This window comes from Vidua macroura, chromosome Z (assembly GCF_024509145.1).
Source record: "Vidua macroura isolate BioBank_ID:100142 chromosome Z, ASM2450914v1, whole genome shotgun sequence".
Lineage (NCBI taxonomy): Eukaryota > Metazoa > Chordata > Aves > Passeriformes > Viduidae > Vidua > Vidua macroura.
Window position 1 is genome coordinate 35,552,176 of NC_071611.1, and position 25,159 is coordinate 35,577,334.

Below are 25,159 nucleotides of genomic sequence, written 5' to 3' on the forward strand. Positions count from 1 at the left end.
GTCTTCAATATTTTGTATTTTGTAATATTTTGTAAGGAAAAATTTCGAGTTAAATTATTTGTTTGAGAAAAGTATGTATCACTGCAGGTAAAACATGCATCTATAAACATCACTGACAAAAACTCAAGGGTTTTTTTTTCCCTCTTTTGAATTCTGTGCAACTGTAGGGAAATACAAATAATGGATAGAGTCAATTAAAAGGCATTATTATCTATGGTGTCCTAATAATAGAATACTAACTGTTGAAAAAGAGCAGCACATTTGTAAAGAAGGCAATTACTGAAATGCAAGCAAGACACTGAGTATTCTGGTTTTTAATTTCCTACTTTATGGTCTAGGCATAATCACTTTCATAGAAAGAATAATCCATTCCCCTAGAGAGTAAATAGGAAGTGTAATGAGTGTAAAGTTTCTTGCTTCATTGTCCTACCCACTTTTTAAGACTATGCAAACTGAGCTGCCTTTCTTCTGTGCCTACGCCAGGAGAGTAATTGTGTGGTGGTGATGTTTTCCCTGGGAGATAAACCAGGGAAATGTAGAACATAGCCTGAGATAAATTTCCCTGAACTGGATGATAATGTTTTCTTCTTTATGTAAGTGTTTGCCTGGCTTCTATGGTAATGTTCTTGGGGGACTTGGCTGTAGACCCAAGAAGGTGGGTTCACCCTTGCAGTAACATTTATAGATAATACCAGTCAATCAGTTTTGAAAATTATCAGAGCAGTGTCAGCATGTCTTTGACACTTAAGTATAACACAGGTTTCTAGCAGATTATTTTTTTTAAGTCTAACTCATTGTTTACTATTTTTAAGCCATTCTGGCAAAAATGTTTTTTTGTTGTTTTTTTTTTTTTTTGCACTTGTTAGAGCTTACACTTGCTAGAGCTTGCACATGCTATCTGTGGCTGTAGATTTATTAAAAAAAAAAAAAAGCCTTGTTCTTCCATCTTAAGCTTTTAGCCAAAGCAGAAAACCCACTTAGCTTTACAGGTAATGGCCTGCTAGGTACACCCCATTTCTGGCAAGGGGGGAGGTCAGGAATATTCAGTCTTCTTGCAAGACAGAGCTGCTGGCTGCTCCCCACAGTGTCCTGCTCCCTCCGTGGAGCTGAAGAGCTGTCAGAGGAGGTGATGACAGCCAAAGAGCTTGTTGGGCAACGCACAGTCTGGATCAAGGTTCACCATTCGGACACTGTGATATTGCAGGGTCCTTCCCACAGTCAGTGCATGGATTACAAGCTCCCTTGATTCCTGCAGTGGTGAGACAGAAAGGGAACATGTGAATGGGATTTTTCAGTTCTTTTCCAATTTATTTTTAAAAAGTCAAAAATTGTACAAATTTCATAAGAATGACAATTGTAGTTTTTGTTCCTAAGCAGGCTAAACACAATTCATTCAGGTATTTCTGTATTTTGAATTTGTATTAATAGTAACCAGTACAGAACTGCTGTTTAACTTAAATTATTCAGAAACAATAATTGAACTAAAAGATATTCCCACTTTGGCACTAATACCATGTAGAATCCTTTCCTTCTTTGTTTTTTTTTTTTCATAATACCTATAGATCTTTGCGAGTAAAGAAGATAGTCATTCCCTTTATGTAGCTGCTAGGGAAGAAATAGTTAGGGATATTTTATGGTCATTTTATGCTGCCTTAAAAATGATTAGTTTTAAATAAATTTTTAAAACACACATTTGAAGCCAGGTTGCTAGTCCATGTGGTAAAATATGGCCAGTTAACAGCTGAAATGGGAAACATAGAACCCACTATAATAATTCTTAATACAGTATATATTGATATGTCTATTAAAGAAAGCCAGAAGATGTCCTTACTGTGTATCATAACTATTTGAAAGCTGAAAAAATTAATTAGAAAGTAAAAAATTAATTAGAAAAGTGTATGCAAAGAAAGTGGATATGAAAAATTTTAACATTTTCCTAATATTTGCCTACAAAGGAGCATTTAAATTTTTAAATTAAGTAATCATTTATTAAAGGGTGAAAAGATAATTCAAGATTTCAATTTAATATAATTCTATGTATATATTCTATTTAATATATTCTACTTTGAGAAGAAAATTTTCAGTTGAAGTGAACAGCTTTTTAAAAAAAATCACAAGCCCACCACTGTATTGGTTCTTTAACATTGTGCAGGTGAAATTTTATGGGATTTTGTAGGAGACGTCTGGTTATCTCAGAGAGGTCTAAGAGGTAGAAAATGGAGATATCTGTAGAACTTGTGCTGGACTGTGCTGGTTAGACCATCCATACATGGTTGCTTTTATTTATTTATTCTCCCAGTGAGTCATGTCCCTTAGCTCATATGGGCATTCTGTTGAACAAATCAGGACTGAAATGATACAGAATTCACTGCATGTCAATAGGTCGAGGATCATGTTCATGTTGATCAAATTTTACAACCTTCTAATACAGTAAAATACCTATGACATTACTCTTTCAAGTAGGTTTTTGTTGTTATGGCTCCCATTGAGGACAATGGAATGTATTTTAAGAGTTTATTAGGAAGAAGGGTCTGTTTTTAAAGGGTAAAATGGCCTGAATTTACAATTTAGAGAGTAAGATGCAAATGCAAAAACCTATTTAGAGAGGGTTGAGGAGCTGAGATGACAGCGTAGAAATGGCTCTACCAATTGCACATTATATTAAATGAGTTATTTCTAACCTGAATGTCATAGAGTTCATTCCAAATAACAGGTATTATCATGCATGTGTATGATTGAAATGTAGTTGTGACCTGGAAAAAACAGGGAGATCATCTAATTCAGAGATTGTCAGAGGTCCTTGCTTCCAAGCAGAAATGAAGGCTGTGGTTGAACTGTTAATCTCTCCTCACTACACTGCACTAGAGAGATGCTCTATTTCTCACCATTTTCTCCTTTCTTAACCCAGGCAACTGTTTTGCTGTGATCTTTCCATGTATTTAAGCTCATAGCATTTTGTTTGTTACTTTTTTGTCTTCTGAAAACACATCTTTTTTCCCCCATCCTCTCTTTCAAAACCAATGGGCTTAACTATACATCTGCTTAACTTAGTGTAGTGTCTTTTAGTTGCATTTCCAGTGAATATTCCAACTTGTTATTGACCTGGCAGAAGCTGCTGCCATGTGGTATATTTAGTGTCATTTCTGTCTTGGGGTTTGTGACAAAATGGTATGCAATACCTGCAATCCTGCTTTGAATCCTAGTGGATCGTCCCAGCTGAGCAGCTGTGGGAGTGGAGCCCTGTATATGCATGAGAGGAACCCATCTCTAAAAAAATGAAAGTGTCTGAAGGCTAATTACAATAAAACTGCTGTAGTATTTGCCAGAACCATGGACCTTGTTCAATTGAACTGCCTGTAGAACAGAGGAAAGATATGACTATCAACCCTCCTCCACCAAAAAAAACCCCAAAACAACCAAAAACAAACCAAACCCCCCACGCCAAACAAAAACAAAAAAAACCAAAGAGAAAAGCCCAAGAAAAAACACAAATCCAGAACATGATCAATGGTAGTTCAGACAAATGTGAATGTACATATTTCTGTGAATATGTCTTCAAGGGTGAAAGTTCCTAACCTTCACTGCATCTTTCAATAGGAACACTTCACTCTGTACCTCTGAAAAGAAAATGAATCTATCCACAATTTTTATGTCTCTGGATTAATTCTCCATGCATCATGTATTCTGTTTACCTTAAGTGACTGCCAGTATTCAAAGATTCATGACAAGCAGTCCTTTATCCAAACTAAAAACTGTAAGTTTCACTGTTGAGTTGATACATCTGTTCATACTGTAAAGATAGTGGCATACAAAATTTATGGCCAAAACTTGAACCTGGAGAGCAAATATTGCTGTGCATAATTTAAAATAAATTTCTTTTCAAGAGTACCTTCCTGTGGGATTTCCAAAGGACATTATTGAAAACCATGTAGTAGTTTCCTCCAGAATGATTGATTTTTCCCTTAACCAAAGACATGAATTATGTCTTCATCTGTCTCAAAAATAGCTAGGCATCCCACATGAGAATTGTTTCCCAGCTGGGGAAATATAATGTCAGATATGTTTTAAAAAGGAAATGGAAAAAAATGCATCTGAAATGTAGTTTCAACAGGCAAGGGGTAACTTCTACAACTCTGCCTTGTTTTGATTACCCAGAAGTTCTAAAATAATGAATCCAAATGAGTAACTTGAATTTTTCTTGCAAGGACTTTCAGATGAATTAAGCAAAACACTGTTTTATCTCCCACGTCAGTCATGGAGACTTACTAATTTTTTCCTATCACTTACTCATTTTGCCCAGGGCAAAATCTACCTCTAGCGCAAATGGTTTTTTTTTTCATTTTTCCTATGTGTCAATTTTGATAACTTAATACACAGCCTAGCCCACTTTTGATATCTTTATGTTTCCGATAACACTTGCATATCAAAAATATATATATTTCTTGGTCTATTATAAAAATAATTTGTAAAAAATCAGTCTTTTTTGGGGGTATTCTTGATGAATATAGTAACTGCAAGGCATAAGAAATGAGGGTGTTAGAGGTTTGTATGAGTAGAATGAATATCAACACAGTAACCTTTTTCATTGAAGTAAATCCTTGAAGAGATATCTTATTTTAAAAATAATTGCAAAACAAATTCCAGTAGAACTTCATTGCTTTATTCCTTTTCATTTTACTTTCCCATTGTTACTCCTATGGGAGGTGTCTATGGATACCTTTACACTTTGTGTAAAGTGAACGTAGTTCTGAAACACAGCTGAAGACCTGAAGTCTGCAGCTAAATTGTAATTTTAAAACTACACATGTCTGTATTAACCTAGTTAGAGCTAAGAATTTAAAATCATCGTAATAGTACATTAGGACATTATTTATTATAGACACAGTATTTTTATTTAAGCTCTCAGCCTCAAGTAGTGAATTGGTTTCTTTGTCATAGATTTGAGCAATGATAGAAAAATTGTCAGTTCAATATTTGGTTTGTGAATTCAGCATTGAAATATGAAAGGAAGCATATATAGTTAAAGTTTTGATTTCTTTGTGAATTATTTGAGTACAGAAATCTGTTTCTCTCCTCATTTAGAAAGGTCCACATGAGTCATGATCATGGTCCCTTGGATTTCTTTCCTCTTTCTTTAAATATTTGGAGTTTTTTGTTGTTGTTTTCTTTGTTGTGATAAATATCACAATGGTCTCTAGAAGTAATGATTATCAGCTCATTTAGAATTAGAAAATTTAACCCAGTGGTGGATTTTCATCTGTGTAGTGCAAAATAATTCCCCACCAATTAAAACAAATAACTTTTTGCTGAGTCATAACAGAGGTATGGCTTGAGATATTTAAAGTTGGAATTGCAGTGTTGTTATACATACTTGAGGAGTTTTCCTTTACCTTTTTTGATCTTTTGACTTAAGGTTCTTGAAGCAGCAATGCACTTCTTGCTTTGTGCTCCAGTGTTAAATATGCTTCAAAATTTTAATACTATATTAATCCCTATGCACCTTACACCTAGGGAAGATGAGAGGACAGGAAAAAGAGAAAAATCTAGCAAGAGAGGGCAAACCATCTCATGCCCATTTTTCCTTTATAAGTGGTCTTTCTTGTTGCCTGCTGCTGTCTAGAAAACCAATATCAAAAAGCTCACGCGTCATACCTTCTGTGACTACCATCTTTTATTTTAAGCTCTGTGAAAATTTGCAAGTGATATGACTGGTGGTATCACAGACCTGATCGAATTTCTTCCCCTACACTGATACCCGCTTTGTCACTGGAAACTGAATACTCCATTTGTTTCTCTCCTGACTGTGTTCTTGTCATTGAAAGTACTCAGCAAAATCAGACTGGTGAGAAAGAAACAAGACTGGTGGCACCTCACAAGAAAATATCTCTCTGAATGTCTAAGAGAGAAAGTATGTTCAGTGTAATTTCTGCTCAGTCTGTTGAATAGTGCTTTTATTAATTTTATGTGCAAATTTTTTTGTTTGAATATACTTTTATATTTGTTATTATGGAAACAATGGCAGATTTTTACAGAAATCTTATTTATATCTGGGCAATTTGGGCAGTTTAGTACACTAATGGAATTTTGACTGGAAATCACAATGTCTGATATTTTCTGCCATGAGTTTTTGATGGCTTTGTAGTGTTCACCTAGCCTTAGTTTTATTTCAGTTTGTGGTTTGGTTTTTTTTGTTTGTTTGGGGGTTTTTGTTTGGTTGGTTTGGTTTTTTGTCTTTGTTTTTGTTTTGGTATTGGGTTTTTTTCCATTTTCTTAACAGCCACCATCTTTTAATCTGTGTTTATGTTTTGGAATTCCAGTTTTGACAAGCATCTCCAGATTTCTGGTAGTATTATTATCATGTAATAATTGAATGATTAATAATAATTAGTAAAAATGAATATTCTTGCTGCTTATGAAGTCTAGTTAATTGCCTTTTTCTAGTTCTTGAGTGTTCATGAGTCTTTAGTTATGTGGACTCCTTAGGGCGGTTTGGGACATTTATAGAAGCAGGTTTCCAGCTACCTAGAGGTCATCAGTACGGTCAGATACACACATACCCCATCTGGCAGGAGTAAGCAGCAACCGAGGTGTCTTTGTATTCTGTTGTGATCACTACACTTGGGACTGTAGTGTTACAAGGGCAATATTTACATCATTCCCCCTCTCATTTTGCATGTATTCAACATTTGGCATGTGTAGTATTCAGTAGGGTAACAAGGTAGGGAGATGAAATTTTGGGGCCTGACATTTTTCTTTTCACTGAATGACTTATACTTCAAAATATGATTTAGGAATACTGATATAAAAACCTGTTGAATGTTTTTCGGCATTTTCACATTTCAGTTCTTTCACGTGGATAAAGTTTATTGAACTGTATTTTTAAATTGAGCTGCAGATGTACTTGAGTGATGTCCAGCTGAAAAATATGCCCTCAGACATTTGTCCCACAATATCTTATGAGTCCCACACCTCTTCCTTTATGTTGTTGTCTTGGGAAGACATAAAGCCTGTGCTCTGTGCTAACAGGCAGTGTCTCTGGAGTGTTAGAGCCTGCTACTGAATTAGTAGCTCTGTGTCCCTCAAGTCTAACTGAAGACAGAAAACATGAGAGGTTTTAGTGACTTAAGCTAGTACAAATAAGCATATCAAGAAGACTTATGCTCCAGGATTTTTGTACACTTGAAAATGAGAGAAAACTGATTTTCTCATCTAGACTTATCATATTTGCTGAGTTAAATGGGGGTTTTGCAAGCCATTCAAGATGAAAGCTACAGGATGTAGAACTTCTCCACTCATGAAGTATATTCATTGTTACAAATTTTCCCCTCTAGTAGCAGTGCTTCAATATATGGAAGGAAACAAACCCAGGGAAGTCCACTATATCATCTACTAATGTCTTGAGGAAGATAATCCCTTCCTTCCTTGGTCTGAAGGGCTTCAGGCAAGGTTGGCATGGGATGAAATTGGCACTGGCACACTGCCCTACCTGACCTGATTTGATTTCGTGTGCCAGACTAAGCACCTAATGGAGCGGGTGGGAGCACTCATACTGATGGAGAGGCAGCAAGGCTGCATGTGGGTTGTATGGAATGACTGTTCCATGACATGGAGAAAGGACAGTCCTGACATTTCCCATTGACTAGCTGTCAGCAGATATGCATTCCCTGTTATGTCTCTTAGCAGCACCATCTGAAGTGTTCATCTCTTTCCAAAGATTGAGCAGGGAGTATAAACACACATTAATCCCTGCAAAGCAAACACTTCAAAATCAGGGCTTTCTTAGGCTTGGCTCTTAAAGCTACTCTCAAGCTAGTGATAGCATTGAATTTACATATCTACAGGAGAAATAATGTGCATGTCCTGGAGAGAATGGGAAGGCGGAGCTGCTTTAATTTTACCTTCTAATATTCTGAATTCAGTGATCTTGTCTCTGAGTTCAGCTCAGCTGAATTCAGTGAGGTGGCACCAGTGAAAATTTCAGAATTTTCTATTTTACTGGTGGAAACTCTTGGAATCTCCTTAGGACTTGGTTTGGTGACCCATTTCATTCACTTGCAAGTGGAAAAATAGATAGCTCTGCTGAAAAGCTCTTTTAAATGTGAAACAGAAGAGCAAATCTGACCTTTTTAAACTTTTATTTTAAAGCTGCTGTTCAGTTTAAGTGTAGAAACATGTTCCATGATTATGCCAGAACTTTGCAGGAATACTGCTAGCATTCAGTTACCTTAAATGGTATTCTCAGACTATTTCTAGAGAAGCAGGGAAAGACTGATTCTAACTCTTCACAATGTTTCCCATTGCAGATCAAGTATTTATACATGAAAAAGTTACATCTTCTGTGTTACGCTTTTTGAAAGAATTCTCATAGATTTGTTGTGTACTAGGAGAAGTGTTTAGCTCACAAGTGTTTATGAAAACCACTATGTAGGTAGAACAAAATCAATTATAGTAACTCTTAAATGGATAGAGGTACTTCAGAGGCATTAGATGCTTTGACCCATTACTAGTGTCTCAATCTTCTACTTACTATGAGTGTTTTAGAAAAAAAAACTCAAATGGAAAAAGGGCATTTTAATGATCTTTTTGTCCTTAACTGCTCATTGTGAAGTTTTACTATAGTGCATAAAAGAGGCATGTTTCTGTAGCAGCTTGGTGACTTAATCTACTTATCGATTGAAAGTGTGGTGAGATAAACTATTGGTAGCCGAAAAGATTGTAAAAGGTCATCTAACATTGACACAGATCTGCTGCCCTTACATCTAATCAGTATAAGAAGAAACAGTGAGCCAAAATGGCTCAGGAAAATGGAACATGGCATTAAAAAGGCTAGAGCAAAAAATCTGCATACCTTCAGAAAAATGCCTGATGTGACATTTCTTTTATTTTATACTATTCTTCAAAATGTGTTTCTACCCTGAATAACACCTTTGCAATTCATAGTACTGTCTTTGCTGGCAAGTAAAAATATTGTACTCTAGCTTTTTTGTTATGCTAATTGCACCAGCATCAATAAAGATTGCTATTCTACCTATTGTAAGTTAATATTTCTTGAAAAATTTACAATTTCTGCAACTGAAATCCAGTGTCAAAGCCAGCATTGTGATTGTGCACTTCTCCTGCGACATGGGGTGTTTTTGCCTGTTCCATGAACCATCAACAACTTTTAAGCATTTTTCCCCCCAAAGTAACATTTATTCAGAGTTCTTAATTTGCCACATTCTTCACTCTTTCCTTGAAGGAGTAGAGTATGAATTATCTGTGGAATTCCAAATCTCAGATTTCTAAAATTAGTAGGCAGCTGAAGATTTCCCCTTTTGCTTGTTTGCTGTGGTGTCCTTGGCATATAAAAATGCAGTGTAAGGTACAAGGTTGTATTGTCCAGTCTCAGCTAACTTCTAGACAGTCAGCACTTTTTAAATTGGGAACCAGTTGGAGTTTGGCATTCTCAGGGTAATGCAGATTGGCTTATAACTTTGACATAGCTGCCTGCAATTCAGAATGATATTAAATATATACCAGTGCTTACATTTAATTGTTTTAAGTGATTTCCCTGATGCTATAGCACCATTCTTAACAAAGTGTTACAAATTCACTTTGTTCTATGCCTTTTTACATGTGCCATTGATAAGAGGTTGTGAGACTCAGCAGTTGCCAAAAAGGATCACTGAAATGTTCTTTCTCTTTGTAGTGCAGATTAGCTATCACAGATTCTGATCCACCGGTATTCACATGTCTTTATCCTTTTATCCTGTTTATTTCTATAAGATCAATGGGGTTACAGCAACCTCTGTACCTACTGGGGTGCAGGTTTTTAAGAACTTGAATAGGCTCTTAGAGACAAGCCCTTCTTGATGCTCTCCTGGTCTTGCTCCCTTATGCCCACATCAAGCCCAGTGTTAAATGTACCCCACATTTATATTGCTTTGAGACTGCTGCAGTTCTTAGGCAAGTAGATTTGTCCCCTGTTGCCTTTGCTTGCAGCTGTTAGAGAGCTACTGTGTGCCTCAGATTATCTTTCTATTGTGTTTCTCTGAGCACTGTCTAATGCCAGCCAAGTCAGTATTGTTTCATAAGTCTTATTTCTGAAGCTCCTTAAAATTGATTTGTTTGATTTTTTTTTCTTCCAGAATAGGTAGGATGTAGCATGAATTCTTTTATTCATAGATGAGGTTTCTTATTATTTGTTAAAGACTTTTTAAAGAAATGCAATTTTTAATGAAGTTGTCAAATGTTCTGTTCTGCTGGGGAGCATTGTTGCTTTCTACAGTATTCCTTTCAGAGAATTTTACAAACTTTAAGGTTTCAAAGCTGAAACATGGCATACTTTGAAGATAGTTTGAAGGTTTGAATCTGAATAAATCAAACTCTAAATAGAAGACAGGCTTCAATTGCTTTTAACAAACTGTATTTCTGGAGTGACATCATCTGCCATGTACTATTTCATAAAGAGCTTTCTCAGAGTTTCAGAAAGTTAAGTTTTGTTGGTCTGAGTAATTTTTCTTTTTTCATAATTTCTCACATTAATTGACTCTGTATTTAATATACAATTATGAGGGAATCTCATGAATAAGTGTATAGGGAGGGAGGGGACACTGGGAAGCTCCCAGACGGTCTGTATACTGTAAATTTCCTTGGAGATGCTTCATGATTAGAGTTTTTCTTTTCAATTCCATGATTTATATAAAAATATAAAAAATAATTATATCAGCTCTTCAATAGTTACAAGGCCATCAAGCTTCAGTTCTTGGAAAAACATACTTAAAATTAGTAATATTTTTTGTCTATTGTGAATTTTTTGTTTCATGTATGTAACTTGCTTAGGCTTGGATGTTATTGTGTCCACACATTTATTTTCTTTGGGAGAAGGTGGTAGAGAGGCAACAAATGAAGGGAAAATTCCACTGTTAGATGATTAAATATGCCTTATCCATTAGTAGGGATTTTCTTTTCTTGTTCTGCTATTTTTATGCATTGTAGATAATTCCAGTAACAGCAGTAGCAATGTCTGACCTTGTGTTATAACATACCCAAGTGGCATGCCAATCTTGCCTTCATTTTGGCAGTGATGAATTAAGGCTCTAGGATAATTAGAGCTGGCATTTTCTGCAAATTGTGAGCTTTCACAGCCAATGCCAATTCATGTTGCCAAAAATAATAATAATTATTTAAAAAAATTTAAAGAGTGATGCTACCAATGACAGCTCTTTAGTGTGGAAAAAACACAGATCTGAATATTTTTCATCGATGTGATGGGGAAAAGGGAAAGAGAGAGAGATGCCAGAAAGAATAATGTTCAGTAAATGAGATAACTCATCTTGAGCACAGAAAAATCAGATAAAGTCCCTGCCTAGATACACTGCTTTACTCCCTACTGAGTGGTCCAAATTATCAGATGACTATGTACTCCCTTTTTGATCTATTGAAGTGGTTCAATTCTGTTCTTAGGAAATAATTAATCTATTTCTTATCTCAGATAAGTGGTCTGGCCTCGAGTCTACATAGGAGAAATGCCTCTGTATTTGTTTTTATTACATTGCAGAAATGTCTTGGACTGTTAACAGTGCACATAGAAATGTCTGTGTTTTGTTTTAAGTTCTAGAGGCTCTTGGGATGAGGACAACTTTCTGGCTCATTTCTAAAGATAGGCATATGGTATGTCTGCATATAAATTTTTCCAAAATTTCAGTATCAAATTTAAACGAATATGTTTACTAATTCTTCTGCCTTTTTTTTTTTTTTAATCTTACAGACATTGAAAATTAACTTTTCGCTATTTGCCTTCCTGAGCCTTGACAGTTGCCACATTACTCTAAGGTGTTTATAGCCACCAGTGACAGAATTGCTTTTAAAATGTCAGTGCTGGCAGTTCATGGAAAAGTTATTATTAACAGCTGCTCTTTGCTGAGAAAATGGTCAATGCCAATACACTGTAATAATTCTATTTCTGTCTATTATTACTCAACTCTGTAAAGTGCTCATGATTTTTGATAAGTTTCGCATGGAATGTTTGATTATCCCACATCCTCATCCTGTATAAGAGAAAATGTTATTTTTAGCTCAAAGCTAATTTTTGTCATTTATAAGCTCAAAGGTGAATTCGTTAGTTTGGCAAAATAAATTAGTGAAATCTATTTATGTATCCATAGGTAAAAGACATATATGTACATTAGATTCAGAGTGCAATCTAATAATGAGGAAAGACAATATAGGAAGAACTTATTTATGGCATTTTATAGTGATTATTTTCTTAATGCAGATTTATGATTATTTGTTATTTCAGTACACTCTAAATTAAGGTTTTAGGGTTTTTTAATCATTTAGAGGATGATGACAAAGACATCTCAGTGAAGGAAGGAACACAAGATGCAACTTTAAGAGATAGCAACTTGTGTGACAGCATCTTCTTGAGCATTTCTGTTTTGTGAATGATTTTGTGATTTTGAAATCTTTCTTTGCTTCAATAAAGAACAAAATACAATAACGTCAAGTTTATAAAAAGGAAGAAATAAAAAGAACATTATTCAATTAAGATAGACTATTTTAGTGTGACAAAATCAAAACATTTGATTTCACCTTTATTTTTCATTTACAGTATTATATATACGGTTATTACATTTTTAGTTTTAGTTGAGAGATGGGATATTTCAATATTGTCATCCTTAACTTCTTCCTTGCTCCTCCTTCTCCCAAAAATGTTGGAAGAAGTGGTGTTCTTTCATTTTGAAAGAAATGTACTTCCCAATCTGAAATATATATTTTTTTATATCAGATATACTACTGAGTTACATAAAATCATGACATTTTTGTGTAGAATAAGAGTGGCGACCATGCATTTGCTGAAATAGAATGACTCATTTTCAGGAACAGATAAAGCTATTACACTGCCTGGAACACTCCTGATTCTGTCTGGCTTTTACTTTTCAATTACAGCATACATTATTTAGCAGTTTTTCTTTTCTTGAGGTCTTCATACCTTCTCTGCTTTTTCAAGTCTAAAAAGCTATCATATAAAAATTATCATGAAGATACTATTTGGGGAAAACTTCTGATGCGTAATATTAATGCTGTTAATTGTGCTTAGGATTTTTTTTTTCAAAACTGGATTCAAAATAATTCTAAATGCTGTGGCCCCCATTGTATACATTTGCCTTGAGCCAGATGTGGTTGGGTAGACAATATAAAACATAGAGGCCAGAGAAGTGTAGGGTTTTGCTATTCAGCATGGTTTGTACCATGGTGACTCATATGTTCTGTGGTACAGTCTGAAACAAGGATCATCCTTCATCATCATGGAGTATCTAATTTCCTAAACAATTATATAGAAGCTAATGATACTGTTGTCAAAGCTAGTACCACTAATAGTCACTTCTTAAATCATGGTGTGATTTTTTGGGGTTGTCCTGTGCAGAGCCAGGAGTTGGGACCGATGGTTGTTTCCAGCTCTTCGTGGTATTCTATGATCTGTGATTCTACATCTGTGAGATGTTGATTCCTGGTGATTTGCATTAGGCTACTCTGAGAAGACCTGCCAGAGTAGTTTTCAGAGAATCAGGAGAAGAGGTAAATAGCATTTTTAAAAAATACTGTTTCAAGTAGAAAGTCAGAATAAAACGGTCACAAAACCTTGATGTTTTATTATCACCTTCAAAGATCCTAAGGAGAAAGGCAGAAGCTTTAATAGGACTTCAGCCTTTATAATTTAATCCTGCAGTTTAGGCTTGATATGATCTTCATTCTGGAGCATGTTGGAACATGCTCTCTACTCAGTTTTTAGTTTTGACTTGATGGCAAGTAACACTGAAAATGACATAAAGTTGAAAAATTAAATAGAGTAATTTAGTTAAGGCTAAATGATGTATTTACTAATACACTATGCTTCAAATTCAGTCAATTTCTACTTTCTTGTGTTTTGCTTGACATTAACTATCATCATCATCATCTTGGTATTGTTTTACTTTATCCTTTAGATTGCATTTGAGTACACTTTGTTTGCACGGAGCTCAAACCATTGTGTAAGTGAAGTATGGTACTATGGGAACTAAACAGTCTGGGAAAAGAAAAAAAAAAGAGTTTAGGAAATAAAAGAGTGCTTCAGACATAAATAATCAGAGGTATTCCACAAGATCCAGGTCAGGTAAATGATGTAGGTGTAGGTAATCCCACCTTCAGACAGTCTGATCACTTGGAATGCTTCCAGATCATGCTTCCAGGGACATACTGAGAATTGTGTCCTCGACCTGATCTTTCCTTTTATCTCTTTGACTCTCTTTGCTTGTTTGCTTTTAATGCCAGGTTAGTTTTGAGTTTTCATAATCTTATTGTTTTAGATTTCTTTGTTTCAATATTATTGCAGGAATAAGACATTTAGTGGTTTTATACAATTCTTGTTTTTCCTCCTATTTTCTTCTGTTCTCTCTATTGCCTCATTCACTTTCACTGTGATGTCCTTTGCACTGGAAGACAGGAGCTAGTGCTGGCTCATTCCTTGGCTGCCTTTTGCCATGAGGCTGTGGGTGGAAGTATATGATCTTTTGCTTAAAACTGATAAGAGTCAGTGAGAGAGGGTAAGCCTTTTTGACTATGTCTATAAAGAATTTTTGTAAAATGCACCAGTTTGTTACTAGTTGTAACATTTTTTTTTAAGTTCTATCTTCATTTAACTTTGAGATCCATTCATTTCTCTGTAAAGCTACAAAACTAGTCCTGAACCACATTAAAAATAAATCTCTTCATGAAGTTAGCAACATGAAAACTTTGGGTAAAATATGTTGTCCTAATTTCTTCACAGTAAGACACCTAATATTACAAGATGAAATTTTGTCTCATCTGTTACTTGAGTTGTGACCTTCATCATTCATCAGTTTTCCAATAATGAAGTAAATCAAATCTTGTGGAGGAGCAAGTGAAATGCGAGTGAAATATTAATAAACTTATATTAATAAATACTTATCAGTATTTTCATGGAAGTAACAAAAGAAGTCACTTTAGCTTAGAGACATTGGAGAAAATAAAATCTAGGTTTAGTATTGCATAATTCAAATAGTTAAACAAAATCTATGACCCAGATGATGAATTCTAGTCTAATAATGGTTTTAAACACAGTATCACAAGACTGCAAGATGAAAAAAAAGCCAATATCACAAGCAGGACATTAAAATTGCTAGTGCAGGCAACAAAAACTTGCTTCAGTTTTTATGTTATAGACTATAATGCAATCTCTGCCCCTGTCTCCAGGGGACAGATAAGTAGGACACAGATACTCACTTCTTACACAATCCATTGACAAGTTCTTAAGAAATCTTGCATCAAATGGTCTTCTGTATTCATTAATTACATCATAGTCCTACCTGAAATTAGTTTATTTGATGTTGAAGTGCTCCCTCTCCACCTTTTTCCTTCCTTTCTTTTTCTTTCTCTCTCTCTAGCTCGAAATCATAGTTAAATAAAATCCATATTGTTTACTCCGGCACGTGGCCTTGTTTGCACCTTTATTCCTGCGGAGGCGTATCTTGCTAATTGGATAACATGGAGTCACGTTGTTCCAGGTGCAGCAGGAGTCTGCCCAGGGTTGTTACCTGCTAGAGAGGCAAATCGAGGGTAACCCTATTCATCTGTTCAGTTCACTCTAAAGAGGTTTTTCAGTACACCCGAAGTATTTCCCTAATACACTTTCTTCTATTTTTAAATAGTATTACAAGCTAGGCTGAATTATCTGGCCTAATAAAAATTACTAATTACAAGCAAGTCTAAGTAAACCAAGCATAATTATAAAGCAGTACAGAACAATTAACAGAAAACATATCCCAGTGTACCCGCAGCTGAAAGACATGCTTCCTAATAATTTTACTTATAGAGTCAATGGAATGGCACTGATAAGGTATACAGCCTCTCTGTGAAATGATGTACTAATTGTATGCACATTTTTAATAAGTTATAAGAAAAACAAGGCTAGGTTCTGGCAACTTCTTTGAAAGAGTAGTGCCAATAATTTACCCTGTGTCAGAGTTATTTTTTTTCACCAATATTTCTGACACTATCATGTCATAAAAATGTAGAGTTCTGTTTTTCTTGACTAACAGCAAAAGAAACATAAGGAGTATGACTGCAACTGTTCACTTATTTTTAAGCCAGGAACTGCTGTGATTTTCTTAGAAGGCAGAGGAAAAGGAAAACATAGGTTTCACTCTGTAGGGAAAAGTTTTGTTAAATAAGCCTGTCTAACACATATCTAATCTCTGAAACATTTGAATTTACAAAATTAAGCTGTTGTTATTTTGTGTAACTATTCAAATAGTATAGGCTCCATCCAGAATGCATAAGTACCTACATTTTATCTTAGAATATTGCTTAACACTTTCAATTTTCGTAATGTATGCACTTTTATGTATGCTTTTATTAGTGAAAATTTCAAATGGCATGTGAACTTCTAGTATTTTTTTTTTTAATTTTGCACTTACAGCATAAGCAACAAACACATGACTGAAATGTATATTGTTCTGTTCTGAGAAAGGAAACACAGTTTTATGTTTTTGAAAGTAGGCATATGTAATTTTCCAAACAGTGCTGAGATTATAATTTAAAAAGATATGGAATAAGCTTGTTCATATCAAGGGAGAAATTTGCAGAAGACGTAGAGAGAGCCCTGTGGGGTGTCCATCTGCTTTCCTCTGTCTGAGACAAGCCAAAACTCCTCTTCCAGCCATACTTAGGGATTTACACTGTCTTAGTAGTAACAGGATAGATTTTGAAGCTATAAAATGCTACAATAATTTTTATGCCTATCATTGTGTTGTTACAGTGTAGACTGTTATTACCTCAGATGTATTTTATTAGAATCCCTCTCTTCATGTGGAATAATTCATGGGTCCTTTATTGCTTCCTCAACTAAATGTATCTTTTTCTAGAAATACTAATTTCCCCATCTATAAATTATTTCAGAAATGCGAGTTTCCTTATTTAATGGCTGACTGGGCTTGGTTACACTGCAGTGAAAATTTGGAGTTAGAGCTCCACAACTAGACAAAGTGGGACCTGCTGCTATTTAGTCTTGTTACAGTGTAAGCTTGTCTGCTTGTTTAAAGATCCTGACACACAGATTAGTCAATTTTTCCTCTAGATTAGTTTTAAGCAGTCAAAATTAGTCAAAACTAATTTTCCATGTTCACTATTTATGTGGCATTTTCCCAAATTTATTGACTAGAAACTGTTTCCTGGATTATTTTTGAAAAAAAGAAATTCATTTGCTGGAACAGAAAGTAAAGCTGGTCTTCAAATTTCAGCTGATTTTTACTGAATAAATGTGTCACGTGCTCTTGTGTTTCCTGGCCAGAAAAAAAATCAGTCATATTTCTGGTACAAGTACTCCCAGCTATAAATAACAATTCTGTTTTCTAGTGTTCTCTAGTATGAATTTAAAATGCCCTGTTCTGGAAAATTATTCCTGCAATGCAAAGAGATGGCTGTGAATAGAAGTGCAATGCATTTGACAGACAAGCAAGGTTAATACTCCCTGAAATTATTTGTCAGTATTTACCTTCTTAAAGGCATAATATTCTTGCTGCAGACATTCATCTATACTTGTCTTTTTAGTCCCTGTGATGCCACTTTAATGTAGTGACTTAACAAACCTTTTCAGAATCACTTCAGTGTTTGAAAACATGAATAAAAACATAAAAACTGGTTGCAAATCTTTACAGTGATGCCCCCTTCCCCATTTTCCCTTTGAGATGGATATTTGGGGGATTCTGTCATAATCTGTACTTCTCTGGCTACAGCATCATACCCTGAAAACATGCTGTGGTGCTGAGGAGGCTATTGCAAGAATTTTTTGAGGCAGCTGGGGGAAGATGAAGGCAGTCTGTATGTAGAAGGCTACTGGCACTACTGAGAGCACCCAGGTTTTCAGGAATGGGGTAATTCCCATCTTTTACTTGGTTTTGATTCTAGGACCCTGACAATTTTTCTTCTTTCTAATTTCTTTATGGAGGTAGAAACACGAGTCTCCACACATTCTGCTAAACTTCATGTTTTGTTGCTGACATCATTCTAGTTCACTTTTGATTCAACAAGTCTAGAGTGACCATTGTTTCTACTTTACCTAAATTTTCAATCTTGAATTCTTCTAGAACAGGGACTGTTTCCTCGGTCTGTCTGTAATATGCCAGCACAGTCATTTTGCAGTGACTATCATAATATAATTAATAACTGCTATTAATAACTTAATCTGCATTCCAATAGCACACCCGCTGAGATATCACTGTAACCTCCAAGGTAATTACTATTTGTTTTCTATTTGTCCTAGTGCCTTGAGACTCAACTCAAGATCAAAATTGTATGGACACATGCAGTAAAATTCATCTGAAGAAATGTAGATGTTTACTTCTGGAAAATCATCAGCCTTGTATAAAATTATCATAGTAAAATGACTGAGATTTTACTGTTTGTCCCTTGTCAAAAAGGGAAAATCAGTACTGTTTATTTACTGTTTTGTTTGTTCATTTGTTTATGTTTTTTTTTTTTGGTAAGAGTAAATTCTATCTGCTTTTCATAAGGACATTCATTTTAATTCAGTTAAAGAAAACTAATGAAAGTTGCTATATGAAATAAAAAATGTAACTAGCATAATCATTGAGTGTTTAAGGTAAAGATATTAATTTTCAAAACAATTTTTTCATTGAGGCTCTCATTTTACTTTTTTTCCTGTCTTGCTAATAGCAGTCCAGTATTTTGTTTTGCAAGACTAACTCTTCTGATTATGCATAATAGTGGACAATGGGTATTAGAAACCAACTCTTTTTACATCCTGGCCACTCTGTCTCTAATTTAAGCAAAAATATCTAAGATGCAAGAAAGGTTCATGTTATACCACAGAACAGTAATCTTTGTTTTGGTCTCTATTTCTTTATTAATAAAGTAAAACATTGTACAAACTTTTTTTGACCATAGCTGAGCATTAGGCTATTCTTTTCACTGGCAGAAAGTGACTTGGGGATACTGATTGGCTGAACATGACCCAGGGTGTGCCAAGAAGGCCAGAGGCATCCTGGCCTGAATCAGCAATAGTGGGGCCAGCAGGACTGGGGCAGTCATCATCCCCCCTGTACTCAGCATTGGTGGGGTGCTCCTAGAGTACTGCACTCACTTTTGGGTTACTCACTTCCAGAAGGAGTTTGATGTGATGGACTGTGTCCGGAGAAGGGAGGTGGGACTGGAGAAGGCCCTAGAAAACATGTCTTATGGCTGAGGGAGCTGGGAGTGTTGGGGGGTCAACAACTACCTGAAGGGAGGGTGTAGTGAGGAGAGGGTGGACTTTTCTACTGTGCCTACATGAGAGGAAAAGAGGAAATGCCCTTAAGTTGATACAGGGGAGATTCAGATCAGATCCCCCAAAAAAATATTTTCACCGTTCAGCTGGTCAGGGACTGGAATAGGTAACCCAGGGAGGTGGTAGAGTGACCATCCCTAGAGGTGTTCAAGAGACTTCTGGTTCTGACACTGGATGATGTGGTTTAGTGGTTTAGGGTTACAGGGGCAGTGCTGGGCGGATGGTTGGACTGGATGGTCCTGAAGGTCTTTTTTTAAACTTTGATGATTCTATGATTTTATGACTACCATCACCCAAGACCTTGCCTGTATGCAATAGCTAGTTCAGCGTTCATCATTTTGGATATAAAGGTAAAGGAATTTTTTAACCTTGTATGTAATTTTAGACTGAAATAGAAATTATACTCTTATTTTCTAGCTCATTTCAATGTCTTTTTGCAGTTCTTCTAAGGTCCAAGTCTTTCTTTCCCTAACTAATTATTATCAGCAAAAATTCTTACCCCCTTTCCAAGCTGTTCATCATGGGGATAAGCACAGTGCCAGCAGAGGTGGTGGCCTCTCTCCACTGTCAGAACTGAGCATTTCTCACGGGAAGGTGGTGCTGCTGGTAGACAATCCCCTCCTGAGCCCAGGACTATGCTTAAAATTATGCACATGAATTATTTCAATTCAACTTCAAGACACTGAAGCAAAAGCTGGGCATGCATGTTAAGCACTGGGTTATTTAGATGTTAGATTTGGGCTTGATCCTGCAAGAACCTGTGTTCTGTTACAATAAGACCATGTCACACTTTGCGTAACATAGCTAAATGTTTAAAATGTGGTGTAAATAGTTTTCTTTTTCATACCTGTACACTTTGTTTCTTCTTTAAAAATGTTAAACATGAAATCTGCAGACATAATCTGTGGTAGAATTTAGCAAGTGCATGTTGTTTTGCATAGGCAGATCTTGAGTATAGCTTAATTCTGATCTTATCTGTTCAGAGCAAATTTATATTTAGCCAGTAGCAGTTAGAATTAAGTCGCTGTTTATCTTCTTCTAACATTGCCTCAGGGTTTATGAAGAACATAATACTATAGTTACATATGCCTTAATGTTTTAGAAGACAAGCCATTAATGGCATACTTATGAAAGTGCATTTTAAACCACAACCAATATTTTTACAGGACAAGTAAAGAGATTTGTTTAATCTGCCCTATTTTTAAAGTGATATTGCCATGTGACATAGGGTATTACTGGTAGAGAACTAGATAAACATATTAGAGTATTAACCTTCCTGGAAAGAGGGAGCTTCTGAAACTTAAACATAATGTTCTAAAAAATAGTCACTGTTGAATTATCTGATGGATGAGTACCAAAGATATCATTATAATTTCTTTTAAGAATATTGGGATTATTTCATTTGGAGAAAGGGAATTGAAATCAAATGAAATCAAGGGAGCTGAGTCAGTCTTTTTAAACTAAGACTGAATCTGGAACATCTTTTTCTCTCCTATACTTCTTATTAGCTCCATTACAAAGCAATAGGCTTAAAACAACTGCGTATCAGAATTAAATCTTAGACTTCTTAGTGAAAGGAGAGCACTGTGCTGTTGTTTAATTTGTGATCTTATGCATGTGATATTTCTTTTTTATTGACTGCCATAATATAGCTCTTTACAGCATTTTTGATTCAAGAAATCCTTAATGTGAAGTGGTTAACATTTCCAAAGGGCTTCCTGGTCGAATTTTTTTTGATGTCATCATACTGACAAACTAGCAGGTCTTGGTTTAGTATTTTGATGTATGATTGCAAAGTATTTAAAACACTTGCTTTTGTGCTTAACTCTATGATTTCATTTATTTTCCCTTCTTCAAAGACTGAAATTGCTTCAATTCTCTTGCTGCTTTTAAAACTCTTTCCCCAAACGGATTGATTTGCAGCAATGTTGTTCTTGATGCTCTTAAATATATATATATACATATATATATGTATATATCTTTCTACATATCAGTGTTTTTATTTCTAATGTGAAACTGTATTTCATTGTATTTCAAGGAAGTATGTCAGTAATTAGACCAAAGTATTTTCTCAGGGTATTTTGAGCAGGCTATATTTTGCAGGACAGGTACCAGTAAGGGTTTAAAGGATTCAGCACATGCTCCAGTTCCTTAGAAAGTTGCTCCAGTGCTCCAGAGATTTTCCAACTTTAATGTCTCATTAATATACATCTCCATCAAGACTAAATAAACTTCTGATGAGAACTGAGCTTGAAACTTGCAAATGTGATCACACTGCTGTTTGTCTGGGTGTGGGTGCCATTCTTCTGTTAAAACTGTTCCTGTAAAACTGGCTGAGTGGAAAGTAACCCTCCAGTGAAAAGGGAAAAAGAGCTCAACGTGAGGTAGCATATGACAGTTTGAGCTAAGACTTAAAAAAAAATTAAAGAAATTATGTTTATTAACTCAGTTTTGGAGGGTTGTTTGGTAATATTTTTTTAAGATGAAAAATAATACCATGACATTAGCTGAAGCTTGAGGAGATGCTCTAGATATCATAGAGATAAAATACAATGTTGTGGACTATTGATAAACCAGAATAACCTTTTTTAACCTGTCAGCACAGCAAGACAGCTATGTAATTTTTGAAACACATTAATATTAATTGCTAAAATGCTTATAATTAGTGCAGATATCCTGGGGATTTTTAGTATTGGAAACACCTGGTGAAATGTGTCATCATGAACCTGAAAGTTACCCAGAGTATACACAAACACGCTTTTTTCTTACCAAAGATTTAAGTGGAAGATAAAGACTCAAAAGGAATCAGTTAAAATAAAAAGACAAAAAGGTAAGTCTTCCTGCCCAAATCACATGGCTAGAGATTTTGTTAACATTTTATTTTGCATATGAAGAGAGACTCATATAGATGAATAAAAATTTCAATCATTGTTGGTCTGAATCTGTCAAATAAATGACACCAAAAGCAAAATTACTACAAGAGTGTAATTGAAATAATTTTAGTTTTAGCTAAATTACTTACAATAATAACAAGCATGAGGAAGATCCTAACTAGGAGATCATGTATTTCTCAGCAGTGTTAAGGATGTCACAGGCTTAGACTTAAAGGACATTCAAGATGGTGTTTACAGTTGATTCTTTTTAGCAAAAAGTTGATATTAGACTCAAGCTTGACACAGAAATATTTAAGATTTTTGACCTAGCATTGACTCTGTTCTGACTACTTTAACATGGAGAAAATAAATGCAGAAAGTAAACATTACTTCAGACATATTTGGATGTAATTTTGCCATCCTTTGCTCTAAAAAATACATTCAGAACCTTTTGTCTGAGTAAAAGGAAGATGTGGTTGTGGTTTTTTTACGTATGGTTGAGAGTAGTGCTTTAATACTTTCAGTCCAAACTTAAAGTTAAGATAGTTTTGTACCCAGTCCAATTCACGGTGTCACTGTAAATGTATGGCAAACCATTGCTCTCTGGCAGTTTGCCTCTGAACATGATCTTGGAGACACACAGCAAGCTCCAGAGGGTCATTTTCCTGCTGGGTCTTTTAACAGCTGGTGTATTCTGAATAGTTAACACACAAGTCTTCTACAAATGTACAAGTAAAGGATGCCAGGAATAAAAAATGAACTCTCTCAATGTGTTCATTGCAGCAAACAAACCTGAAAACAATAAACCCTTAGCCATTCTGCTGAGCCTCTTGCTCAGGTTCTGCTCCCAGCCCACAGCTGAGGACCTTAGCTGGCAGTCATAGCTTCAAGAAGAGTGTTGTCTGCAAAAGGGGTTAATTGAGCACAAATGTTAGCTCTGTTTTATTCTTGGAACTCGCTTCATTGGCTCATAGGAGTAAATATGTGCTCTCCAAATTTATTGATCTTTGCGTCACTTCTCTCCAAAAATATCTTCCTTTTCAGTTGGGTCTGTTCATAAGTGATGGTTTCACCTCTAATACTGCCAATGTTGATACAGTTCTGATCTTCCAACTGCTGAATCTGTTAATTTTGAAATGTGGTGCTCCTCTGTTGATAGAGGGTTTATGCATTGCAAGATGTTCTTAAGCTTCTCTCTTAGATGTTTAATCTTGCCATTTAGAAGACATGGGTGAATGCAGTGATATCTAGGTATTGTTAGGAAAAGTCCACACTAGGCAGTGCCTGCTTGGGAGCAGCTCTGTGGGACAGCTGTGAGGTATACAGGTGAGCTGCACAGGAGCCACCCTGGGGCTGACAGCAGTGAAAGCCAGCAGCATCTGGTGCAGTGGGGGCAAAGGCACAACTAGAAGATGGAGGGAAGTAATCCTTCTCCTCTATTTGACAACACATCTAGGGTGCTTTGAGATCAAATCTAGGGTGCCGGGCCTAACTTTGGGTTCCTCAGTGCCAGACAAGACAGATTTCATACTGGAGCAAAGAGAAGAGGATGGCCATCAAGATGCTTGAGTGTCTGGGGCAGAAGAGGTGAAAGAAGCAGCTGAGGCACCATTTAAGGCTTATTTAAGGCTTTGCAGGACCTGATTTCTGTCTACAGCTGGCTAATTTCTGCCAGTCTCTGGGAAGATGGAATTAGGCTTTTCTCAGGTGCCAAATAAGAGGACATTTAGTGGACATGAATTGCAGTAACAAGCTTAGATTGCCTATAATAGAATCATAGTATCCCCTAGGCTGAAAAAGATCAAGTCCATCACTAAACCATAAACCTTTCTTTATGTGCAAGCTCAATTTCATAAAAACTTCTGTTTTCTCCAGGGAAAGAGAGTGCATTGCTTTCAAAGGTATAGGGCAAATGCTTGCATGAAGTGTGCTATCCTGAAACCAAAAAAACAAAGGAAAACTAGGTGCCCTTGTATTTGAATCCAAAGATTACAAAATACTAATACTTACACTGTAGAGAGATTGATATCAAGAAGATTCATGGCAGAATGAAGGTACTTCTCAGAAGTGAGTGATTTATCTGAGCTAAATCTGTCTTTTCACCATGAGACTGGTGAAATAACTGGAACAGGGTTCCAAATTGTGGCCTTGCAGTATCTCAGTTCCTGGAGATATTCAGAACTTCACTGAACATGGACCTAAGCAACCTGATAAAAGGTGACCTTTCTTTGAGGAAATAGTTGGAAGAAGCCTTCTAGAAGGAAGTACTTTCCAACTGATGTGATTTTATGAACTTTATTTTATGAACTTTGTTTTTCATGCATGTGTTTTTAGAATGTTCTCAGAATTTCACCTATTTAGAGTCTTAAAATCCAGTTAAGTTTGTCCTGGCAAGAGACTTGCTTATGCAGCAAGTTGAAAGATCAGCAGTTGAAAGATCAGAACTGTATCAACATTGGCAATATTAGAGGTGAAACCATATCTTTGTCCAGTTTTTTTTTTTTTTCCTGTCAGACTAATAGCAATCCATCTTCACTAATGCAACAGACAGCATTATGGCAGATGATGAAATTTAAACTTCTTGTCCCTACCTAGAAAATTCACAAAGCAATATTATTTGTTCCATTTTTAACGTATTTTCATGTGAGATAAGCATCATTTTTATAATACGTTGGTCATCACAACTGTGTATGCAGTTGTGTGGTTTTGGACAGAATTCAATATTGGATTCCAGAATCTTTTCTCTCTTATGCCTTTGAATTGTTTGAAATGTCATTTATGTCAGAACACTGCCCACACATCACAAGTCTCCTCTCCCCCAGTCCTTCAAAAATATGCTGGACTTGTTCACCTTTTAACTGATCATAAAGTCCTTTATGTTCCCATTCCTTTTGCATTCTCTTTAAAGGAGTGTATTGATCATATTTCATATTTTGTGCTGAGTGCAGTGTATTTCAAATGT

The 25,159-nt window shown here is 35.6% G+C and overlaps 1 protein-coding gene across 1 annotated transcript in view; it reads left to right on the forward strand.

The window, feature by feature from the left end:
• HCN1 (hyperpolarization activated cyclic nucleotide gated potassium channel 1) overlaps positions 1–25,159 on the forward strand; it is a 187,827-nt gene that overhangs the window by 29,976 nt on the left and 132,692 nt on the right. The gene's annotated exons all lie outside the window — the stretch shown is intronic.